The following is an 8,467-nucleotide window of genomic DNA, read 5'->3' as shown; positions in this document are numbered from 1 at the left end:
TAAAAAGTACCTTGTATTTCCCTAACTAGCGTTCCACACATGACCTGCACAAAACTTAGAAAACAGATGGGAACGATGTGGGGTAGAGTATCATGCATATAGAAATTGAATCTTCTGGGCAGCTGTGGTAATGAGTTTACAATCTAGTACCGTCTTTGATGCCAAGTGTGAATGGCAGTGATTGGGGTTTCTGATAAAACAGTCTTACGTTGGACATTTCTTTCGGCTGCATTACTCTTGGCTGTGACTAAAGGTTTGGTTCCAGCCCTCTCAGAATTCCGTAAGCTCCTAATACTCTATAGTGAATTTTTTGTTGTTGTTTTAATACCTGGAGTAGATTCTGTATTCTTTAATAAGAATCTTGATTCATGTGCTTATTTGTACCAAAGATAGTTATAGGGAACATAAACTAAAGAATATGGGAATCTAGTATTGATTTTTTGGCCTTGTTTAGCTGAAAACCAAGAAGGACACTTAGCGCTAGATAGTGGGAAACACAGAGCTCACATCATTCTATAATGAAATTTTCACTGTAGTTGTTTTGAGTGTCCTTTGGTGGTATAAGTGGTTGTTGTTGGTAGACTATAGGTACTTGAAGGGTAAACATAGCTTATGGTCCAACTGGGACACTTCTGAAAGTGAAAATGTCATTAACAATTCCTAGATACAGACATAAGCAGAATGATGCCAGACAAGCTGGGATATATAGTCATCCTAATATGGGAAGACCATAGAAGTATGGTGATTGCCCTATAGGGTGATACCCTATAAGGTAAGATGGCTCTTTCTAATTGTGCTGGAGGGCGTACAGAAAGAAAATAATAGATTAAGATTTAAAATTCACAGCTCAAGTCATGGTTAAAAAAAAAAAATCCAGGGAGTTTTTATGACTGATCTACAAGGATCGCATACCTCTTATCAAGGGACTGACATAGTTGCAAATCAGACACACAGGTCTGACCCTGCAAATTGGTAAAATGTGTGGTAGGTGAAATTCACAGCCTTGCTGGATCTCTTAATGGATATGAGAACACTGATTACAAAACAGAAGAAACTTGAAATAAGAATAGTAACTTTGGGCATAATTTAGACAGCTTTAAGGACACTGAACCCATAAATTCCACCAAGTTTTTCTTGCTAGCAGAAGCAGCCCTGTGAGATGAAGCTATTCTGACCTCAGCAAAGATAGTTACTGCCAGGGGGTGCCGGTTTTCCTCAATGTCTCTAAATAATTAGAATCACATTCTAGCATATCCCAGGGAAGCAATTGCAAAGTCAAATATGGGAGAATAAAAATTGGAAGGTTTTGCTAATTTATGCACGAAAAGACGGAGGGATGTGTGGAGGAATGGATTCTGGAGGTAGTAGCTCAGAGAGAGAAGTATATAATTTATATTGGGCTAAATCTTTTAATAGCTTCTCTTACCAGATTTTGGGTTAAATATTTTGGTTTGAGCAGCTGGCAGTGTTTCTAACTATTTACTCAATTGATGAAGATATGGCCTCAACAGTGACACGCACTAAATGAAATAGACCAGAAATTCACTGGTATAATATAGAGGAAGAAAATAAATTTAACAACTTAGAGAATTGCAATATAGGAATGGACTTAAGCATGTCCTGCTCTCCATCCCCAAAACTATTTTCCTCTTTGAAGGCCCAGTGAACACTTATGTTGTCATAGCACTGAGCTAAAAAATACGTTGGAAACATAGCTTCAGCATTTTCGAAAAGTGCTCTAGTGGCTGTCCTCTGTAGGCTATCGATGAAGGCAGGGAATGCTATCCTTGATTCCTTAATGTCAGTGGGAATGCCTAGATCCTGGAGTGGCAGAGGTCAGATAGCATAACAATGTTAAGCAGCTTTAGGGCAGGAATGTTAACCGGATTGGATCATGTTTGTTAATGGTAAAGTGATCTATGACAGATGTATGGGGGCAACCCACTAAAGAATCGCATTTGTCTAAATAATCATAATCTTAATAAAATCTAGTCGTCATATAAAAATACCTTATTTGAACCATCATGATAGATTCCCAGAGCTGAGTGTGTTGATAACTCAATAAGAGAGCTCTTGACTGAAGAGGAGACCTCCTAAAAAAGGGTCTGTGGTCTTCATATTTAATATTGAGCATTACTATGAATGATTTTATGTTTATCCATTAAGTATATTTCTTTTTCGTATCACTTATGGTGTGTTCTGATCTTTAGGTGAAGAACTTATGCTATTCCCTTGGATACCTTTATTATTAACCCAACAGGTATGTGATTGCAGCCCCATAATTGTTAGTGCTACCCAAGAGCATAGCCCAAGAGATGTCTGGCGTCCTGGGAGGTCTGGAACAATATGGCAATGAAAGTGATGTTTGATGTAAGTAGGAGTTGACTGGGCATGTAATATGGAGAAGGACAGAGATGCAGAAGGAAACACATATGCAAAGACTGGACTTTACCCTTTGAGGAGAACTATGAATATATGTCTTTGGGCAGTCACGCATAATGTATTTAAAGGAGTGAAATATTAACTTGGTAATAATCAAGGGAACAGGTCATTGTGCTCAACTAAGACTTAGAATCTTGACATGAGGGAATGAAGACATTCCTGGTAAGATTTTGGAGGATTTTAAGCAAGGGGATTAGATGGCAGCTAAGTGCGAGTAGAATCAGGACAGATACTCCGTTTGGAGATTATGGGAATAGTTCAGATGAAAAATAATAGGGCATAAGCTTAGACAGTGGGGTGAGAGGAAAGAGCAAGAAGAAGTATTTAGGAAATTGGTTCAGTAAGTTTTGGGAACCAGCTGTCAAGTTACAAATGTCTGTTAGGTGTCTTATTTGGGGCGCTAGGTAGATGGTGATACCAATTCTGCAATCAGGGAGAAATAGGAAAGGGTAGGAGTTTGAGATGGGAGATGCCTACAGGCAGATCCTATAATGGAGGTCCAAGTAGTTTGGTTTACGAACCTGGGTCAGAATAAGGAGATCTGGACTAGAAATTTAGAAATGCAACAGATGCTGTCCGTATCCTAACCATACTTCTTTGCCCCTTAACTGCATCCTGACCCATCTGTCCATTGCCAGTTAGTGCCCTCTAAGGCTGCCCTCCATGTGTTCATGGCAAGCTGGAAGTGCTGAAGATTTAATGCCTTCCCAGGAGCAGTCCTCATGCCTCGACTCTCAGGAGTTGTGAATAAATAACCCAGCTTATTTGTCCCTCAACTAGAGTATTTCTATAGTGTGCTGTACGCCATTTCCTGGAGTTTCCCAACAGGACTTTGTTCTTTTGCCCTTGTGGTATCTTGCTTGATAATGTTTACTTTATTAACTCCCTTTCTTTCTTGTCTTCCTTGCTCCCCTAATGTTTCCGAATGATGTTGGCATTACCTCCAAAATAAACTGCTTGTGTTTAAATCCTTGTCTCAGGATCTGCTTCTGAGGAAGTCCAAACTAAGACAAGCAGGGAAAGTTGACTAGTTGGCTGCATTTGAAAAATAGCTTATTTTTACAGCTTTTACAAAAACATGCAGTTATTAAAATATAATGCCCGGGTACCCTTCCAGGGCCCTGGAAGAGAAGCTGTATAGGTGAGTGAGTGAGAGTGTGTGTGTGTGTTTGTGTGTGTGTGTGTGTGTGTTTGCAGAGCATTGACTTCATACACAATGGTGGACACTGGTTAAGTAGTTTCTGTGTGATTGTTATCTTCATCTTTGATACTAAAATTTGAAGTTTAACACAGCAGACAGTTGGGAAGGGAAAAAGGACATAAGGTAGTGCCCTTTGTTTAAAATGGCCCAGAGCGGAAGGAAAGGCTCAGGGATTGAAGATGTTGAAGAAAGATCCAGGAGAAGGTAGAGCATCTGCCAGCCTGGGTGCTGCCCTCTACCAACAAGGTGAGCCAGCAGATAAATGTTAATTTGTTTGAGCTACAAATGTACCCTGACCCCACCAAGTGAAGGTTAAAAAATTATATGGCTGCTGCTTCATTTCCATCTTCTAAATCTCATGCAAATAGGTCTTTCTAATATGGCTTACCTTAACCAGAAACATACAGGGAAATTAATTCTGGGAAACATAGTTCAGCTTAGCTGTATTTTCCTTCCAGGGACAATGAACAGCCAGGTGTATTGCTCAAAGTCCTGTCCACAGGGAGGATTTCCCTTTACAATGGTAATATGCAGGTTGTGCTTTGCATCTATTAAGTAGAGCCATCTGTAGACCAAGTCTGAGGTTTTTTGTTTTGTTTTGTTTTGTTTTTCCTTAGGAACTGCTCACCAATTTTTCCGTAGGAACTGCTCACCCATTAGGCCATAGGTACAGGCTGAGAGAGAGAAGGCAGTTAGTAGGAGTGGGAGGCGTGGACATCTAGGCTACTTCCTCACACGACTGACTTTGCCTCCAAGACTTACTTGAACCTCCTTTCTAGATACAACTCTTATTTGAAGCTGGAGTGTTACTACTGTGCATGCCTAACTTCGTGGGCTTGGTGAGTCAGACAATATCTACTTCATGATGGGCACCTCAGGGCACATGGTTACTTGGTGGCCCATGGTCAGATGTTCTATCTCTACTGAGATCAAGTAGAAAGTCAAAAAACCAAAAGCTATTTAGGACCGTCGACCTCCAGAACTATAAGATAACAAATTTGTGTTGTTCAGAGCCACTGAGTTGGTGGCAGTATGTCACAATGACAATAGGAAACCTGATGTGAAACTGGACCCAAGGGGAAATGAAGTGTCTGAGCAGAGTTCCCTCCCTCCCCGTGCATTTCTCCTCCCCTCCCTTTCTCCATCATTCTCCTCAAGACTGGCTCCAGGCAAGCTTACAAAGGATGCAAGTGGGTTGCCTCATTGCCAGATTTTCCTTCTACCCCCTCTTCTGTGTCCTGCCCAATCAATTTTATTTTTTCAGCAAGCTTCCTTTTTAATTTTTTTTTCTTGTTTATGATTTGAGCTCTAGTGGAAAAATGATAAGCTGTTAATGAAGCAGTAACTTCTATTTTCAAATATATTTGAAACACTTAATATTTTCATAGAGTTTTTTGCAGACTGTCTTAGACACATAAAAAATTACTGGTAGAAATTTCAGTATTGTGGCAGGCTAATCCTAGGAATTTTGGAGCCTCTCAGATTGCATTGGGTAAATGCCAGTCTATGTGCAGGGCATTTTCTGACTCCTTACTGCTTATCCCTGATGTCCATCAATGAATGTTTCCTGTTGTTGGGTTCGGCAAATCGTAAAATCCTCAAAGATTTATGTCATTCAAATACAAACTTGTATTAGGGATATGATTTAGGATCGACCACCCACTGAAATAACTAAGTTCTCTTGTCTAGTTTGTTTTGCTCCGAAGGTTTGCAGATGTGAGAGTGACCCATTTCCTGCTTCTCCATCCTCTGTATTACTCAAAGCAGTGTTGCTGGTGTCCTTGGAACTGCATAGCTAAAGTAAGTCGTGTTGGAGGCTCTATAGGGACGGTGAGTCTGGGCAGGAATGGGAGAGGTACTTATGGAAGATGCACATCCATCTTTTTAGCCAAGGAATTTTAGTTAAAATAGTATACAGAAGAGATACTTTTTTTTTGTACTTTGATTTTTTTTTTACACCCGTTTTATGGAGATGTAGTTGACATATACCATTTCATGAGTTTATATATATTTTTTAAGATTTTTATTTATTTGTCAAAGACAGAACACAAGCAGGGGCAGCAGCAGACAGAGGAAGAAGCAGGCTCTCCGCTGAGCAGAGAGCCTGATGCGGGGCTCGATCTCAGGACCCTGGGATCACGATCTGAGCTGAAGGCAGACACTTTACCTACTGAACCACCCAGGCACCCCATCATTTCTTGAATTTAAAGTATATACTGTGTTGATTTGATACTCTTTCATACTATAAAATGATTATCACCATAGTATTAGCTAACATCTCCATCACGTCACATAATTACCATTCTTTGTGTGGTGAGAACAAATAAAATGTAATCACTTAGGAACTTTCAGGTATATAACACAATATTATTAGCTTTAATAAATATGTGCATTAGATCCCCAGATCTTATGCATCTTATAACCATAAGTCTATAGTTAAAAGAGATAATTTTCAGTTGCCAGGGTCAAAATGCACCATCTCATGCCCTGACAGTGTTTGCATTGCTGTTCTTTGGATGAAGTCTTCTCTTAAACTGTTAAAACCAACTGTGTCTGTTTTTCTAGCTTCTAGCCTCCCATCTTGCAACCTTCTCTGTCCACAGGTCTGCCTTGTAAATCTATGCCCTGGATTTGGGTCTCTGCATCCTATGACTCTCTATATGGCAGAAGGGAGCCAGTAGGGAAATGGAAAATAGCTTTCCTCCTCTGGTCTTAGAGCAGAGAGGACTAAGCTGCTGCTCCATCTCTCTCTTTTGTTAACAGGCCCTACCCTGGGGCTGGGAAGACAGTCTGCAGTAGATTGTTTGCAGAGGGGCCACTAGTATTCCCCTCTCTCCATCTTTATCCTTTGTGTGATACCACTTCCCTTAAAAAATGGACTGTATTTCCCTGGCATTTGAATCTGCCCTGGCCTGATGATTTGCCTTGACGGGTAGAATGCAGCAGAAGTGATAAAGGGCTGATTCTGAGCCTAAGCACCCACTTGTTCTTCCGGAATCCTCTTCAGCTGCCAAGTAAACAATGATGAGGCAGAGCCTGCTAGAGGATGAGAGACCACCTGGAAGAGAGATGAACCATCTGAGCTGAGGCCATGCTAGACTAGCAAGCCTCCAGCTGACCCAGCAGCTGACCATGGATGTCTCAGTGAGCCCAGCTGAGACCTGAAGAACTGCCAAGCTGAAGTCAGCCTAATTGCCCACCTGCAGAATTTTGAGCTAAAAATGGTTGTTTCAGTCACTGGGTCTTGGAGTGGTTTGTTATGCAGCCAGAGCTTACTTATTTGTCATCAAGGTTAGAAGTATTTTCAAGTTAGGAGTTATTTCCACATCTGAATTATCACATTTTCTATATAAAAGGAGAGAAAGAGCAGAGGATGAAGCATATATGGAAGAGAAGAGATATAAAAGAAGAAATATAGAGTCAGGATGCTATTATTCTCAGCCAATTCTGGTTATAATCCAATTTCTTCTCCCACTAAATCACTTACAGTTCAGCAGGAATCTTTTGTTTTCAAGACTCAGAAACTCCCCACACTAGCTTAAGTAAAAAATTTGTCTCAGGGGAATCTAATGGGTTCCCAAGAGTCTGGGTCCCAAGACCTAGCTGGGTCTATCCTGAGTGACTAAACCTGGAACTGGCATATAATGCAGAATCAAAGGAATGACATTCTCTGCTTGGTTGTCTTTCCATGCCTTTCGCTTTGGTGTAAGATCTCGTATCACTTCTGCCTGCTTGCTTCACTTTTTCTTTCCTCAGTTTTCTGAGTGCCCATAGCTTCATCATGCCTATTCCAAAATAGCCTCGGCTTCAAGTCTTCATGACCTACTAGCTCACTTTCCATAAATTTAAATTCCCAGTCAGAGAGAATCTAGTTGGTCTTCTGTGGTCCCTTAGGTATGCTTGAGTGGTCATTGGCAGGGCCAATAAAAATACCCTTGTGTTGACATTGGGCAAGCATCTTTTGTAAGAAACAGAGGATTCGATTGCTCTTCTTAATGTCTCCTGTTGGCAGGAGTCCCCACCCTGACTTTCTGGAATTCCGTTTCTACAAGTCACTGGCAGATTTTTTACCCTTGCCTTCCAGTGGAAGAACCCCTTCTGCATCCTTCCATTGAGGAATATGAATGAGAATGATCAGCAGTTTCCTTTCCTGATAGGCTAGGGCAGGGATTAGAACACTTTTCTTAGCCCATTGCTTTCTGCTCCATATGCATTTATCGTGCTCTCGGTGTCCCAAGATTTAGTTCCAGCCTCTCCTTCATATAAAGCTAGCTTCCAATGCTATATATAGTGTTCTATTCAGCATCTGGGTCTGTCTTTTTTTTTTTTTTTTTTTAATTCTGTTTTTGTTTTGTTTTATTTTACAACAGTCAAAATCTAAAAGGCTGCTGGTTGAGACACTCTCTAGTGGCAATTTATAGTTACATGGATTTTATGGACTCAACATTTTTCGAAAACAAATCTGAGTATTGACAGATGGTTACCAGGTCTATATTTTGCCACATAAGGTCATTACAAGCTCCCATATTCAATTCAATCATCATCATTTAATGTTGGATTGAAACCTAGGAAATTGCTATTTTTGTAGGTCAAAAATAGTTAAGTATTGGCAATTTCCTGTGGTTCAGTATAGTATATTAAAGCATATTTTAACGTGAGAACTATAGAAAGGATATAATCCTATAAAAAATGATTAGCCTTTACAATGCTTTTATTTAACTTTATGAGAAATGCACTATACTTTCCTTAATTTCCTCGTTTCCTGAATAGACCATGAAAACTTCATCAAGGTATAGCACTACTTTTTGATGTGTTTTTTTTAAT

The sequence above is a fragment of the Mustela erminea genome, chromosome 3 (genome assembly GCF_009829155.1).
Source record: "Mustela erminea isolate mMusErm1 chromosome 3, mMusErm1.Pri, whole genome shotgun sequence".
NCBI lineage: Eukaryota > Metazoa > Chordata > Mammalia > Carnivora > Mustelidae > Mustela > Mustela erminea.
This window is presented reverse-complemented; position numbering follows the sequence as displayed.